General features: G+C 36.9%; 1 non-coding gene across 1 annotated transcript; it reads left to right on the forward strand.

Annotated features, from left to right (window-relative positions):
• The first annotated feature begins 326 nt into the window (after positions 1-326).
• Positions 327-433, forward strand: LOC121261757. Its single transcript, XR_005939979.1, has one exon. It is a non-coding gene; the product is annotated as a small nucleolar RNA R71 (small nucleolar RNA).
• The last annotated feature ends 2,807 nt before the right edge of the window (positions 434-3,240 follow it).

Below are 3,240 nucleotides of genomic sequence, written 5' to 3' on the forward strand. Positions count from 1 at the left end.
TCTACACTTCAATGATTTCCTGCGCAATGATCAGAAGCAACATTAGTTTGAATAGCATTAACGTTCATTTTACCTATTTGTTTGGATAGATTTGCCAACTGAGCCGCAATTGCAGACATATAGTCATGCTCAACGACTCTGGCTGCCTTCTTTGGTATTGCTCTCTCTGTAGCCCATTGATAGTTGTTAGACGCCAACTCTTCCAAAAGTTCAAATGCGGCTTCAGGAATCTTACTCATTAATGCTCTTCCTACAACTGCATCAACCATAGATCGATTTGTGAATCTCAAACCATTGTAAACGTCTGTACTTGGAGCCAGGCTTGGAGGTCATGATGTGGACACTTGCGCAATACATCCTTGTATCTCTCCCATGCTTCATATAATGATTTACCCTCAAATTGGGTGAAAGCAGTGATATCATTCCTTAACTTTCCTGTCTTGGTCGGAGGGAAATATTTCGGTAAAAATTTTTGTGCCAATTGCTCCCAGGTGGTAGTGATGCTAGGCAACAAAGAATTCATCCAAGCTTTTGCTTTTCCCTAAGTGAAAAAGGAAAAAAAGTCTTAATCAAATTGCATCATCTGTCACTCCGTTGTGTTTGAAAGTATCACAAATTTCTAGAAAATTTGCAATATGGACGTTAGGATCCTCTTGTGACAGCCCCCAAACTGGACAGTTTGTTGGATCATTTGAATGATGGCCAGCTTGATCTCGAAGTTATTGGCTTTTATAGCTGGCCACCTTATACTGGACGTCGCTCCATTGATTGAGGGCATTGCATAGTCTCTTAACACCTTGTGCTCCTGATCGGCCATATTAACTTTAGATGTGACGACCTCTTTCTTTTTCTCTTTATTGATCCGATGTAAGGTTCTTTCAATCTAGGGATCAAAAAGTGTGTATGCTCTAATGATTTAGATCGGCGCAAGCACTTCTAATTCCTGAAAAAAAAATCAAACTGAGATCTAATTTAAACAAATAAAATAAAATCCAAAGTAGTAAAAATCTAGCTAGTATCAATATCAATAAAAAATAATTATTCCCAAGCAAATATGCCAAAAACTTGTTCTCTTAAAAATATATCTGCAAGTGCATAGAATCGTATCAAGTAGTAAAATGTTTTAACGAAAACGATTATCGAAGCCACAAGGAATAATTGTGCTATTGAATATTAAAATTGACTAAATTAATTACTATTTGGAAAATCAAACTTTGAAGAATGATTTATCAAAATTAAACTGAAGAAAAGAACATTAAAATTAAGATTTTAAAAATAATAAGAATAGATCTAGAGTATTTGACTTCACCTAATAAATCCCACACAATTTATTCTTCCTTGTTATAGAGTTACAATTATCCTAAGTTAATGATAAAAATCCCTTAACTATTCAATATTTTCTCTCGAACAATACCAAAAATATCTCCAACTAATAATTCCATATCTTTATGTGAACCTAACTAATTAGAGACTCATTAAGTTCTTTAGATTTTTCTTGAAAATCACACTAGTTGCTGTAAAGCATCTCTGATTTCGCTCAACTAATAGTGTTTAATCCTAAAGCTTTAATCACGAATCACCTCTCGGTTTTATTGCAATCCAAAAGATCGAACAATAGTTAGCTTGAAAATTGTAAGCATTAAGAACAAGGAATAAACACTCAATCATGGAAATATTCAAAATAAAATAACTTGGAAAATAAACTGTGTGTTCAATGCTAGGCTACATCAAAACTCTAGAAAATAGAATTAGTTCATAATGAAATTAAAAAGAAAAAGAATAAAATTGGTGTTCTTCATTAAAGTCAGTTGATGAAGCATGCGACTTTCGCCTCTGCCCTCCAGCTCTGCATTCTCAAAAGAGCACTTCAAGAGTAAATTTTAGAAGTCTATACTCAGACTCAGAGTCTAAAATATAAAAACTCTCAACTCCGATTTGAAACTGTCAAACATAAAAACTCTTGACTCCGATTTAGAACTCTCCCTATTCATCCCACAAGACGAGATTAAATAGATGTTGAAATTCAAATATGAAAACAATATAACTGTGGCTAAAATCTTGCCTAAAGATCTGGAAAATAGTTTCTAAAGATAAATATTAACATAAAAGGAATTATCTCAAGAATAATGAGATTATCTAAAATGGAAGATTCAATGATATGCGGCTTGAATTGCGAGGTTTAGATGGATTTGGTCACCAACAGATTGATTGCGGAACTCAGATTTGGTGGTTAGCAGCAGATTGATCCTGGTCGGGAGAAATTATCCCACCGAGTAGATGTTGTGTGTGCTGAATATAACTGGCGTGGAGGTCACAAATGAACGGGTGTAGAGGTCACAAAGGCCACACAACCCTCTCCTCGCCTGCCTCTCATCCGTCTGGATTCGTAGTCTCTTCTTTTGTACCAAAATGCTCTCATTTTGTACTAAATCTTCTCATTCCTTCAAATCTAAGAAAATTAATAAAAATTGTAGAAATAAAATAAAATCAATATTGTTGAAAGGAAAATGACACTTTTCATAAATAAAAGAGTGATAAAAATTTATATAAAAATAACACTTATCACTCGTCATCCTCAAGCCAGGGGTCTCCCTCCTCACGGAAATGAACGCGACTAGGGGAAGAGTCAGAAGTATCAAATGTGTCGAGGGGAGTGGGGTCAGAAATCAACGGCTCCTGCTCGAACTGACCCTGCTCTGCTACTTGGTTCGACTCAGGCTGATCTGGTGCAACTGAGAAAGTCGATCTCATACGACGTCTAAGCCATCTGGCCCTAGTCTCTCCCATCCAAAGGACGGGGTCATAAGGCTAACACTCCTCATGTAGCTGTGCTCTCCTCAGATGGATATGACCTCTCCCATCATGGTCGAGGATGTGAGTCCTATGGTATTCTGCCTCTCCTGCTGGGCCCAGAATGCATCGGACATACGGTCTAATTGTCTGCATCGCTACCCAGCTTTCAGCCTCCAAAGTCGACTACAAGTCATATACGTTTGATGGAAGATCCTACCATTACCGGTCATGGTGAACCTGAAAATGCTGGGAAAGAATGCGGATCAAACGGGTGAAATGACGATGAATGCCATGTATGAATGGATACGAATGTGATGTCAAACAATGCCAAAAAAGTAGGGGTATTTGCTTCACATATCGGATTCTTTTTCCCACGTAGCTTCCACAATATTGTGATTTCGCCACAGAACTTTAACCAAAGGAATTTTTCGATTATGGAGTTCCTTA

This window comes from Juglans microcarpa x Juglans regia, chromosome 4D, assembly GCF_004785595.1.
Source record: "Juglans microcarpa x Juglans regia isolate MS1-56 chromosome 4D, Jm3101_v1.0, whole genome shotgun sequence".
NCBI lineage: Eukaryota > Viridiplantae > Streptophyta > Magnoliopsida > Fagales > Juglandaceae > Juglans > Juglans microcarpa x Juglans regia.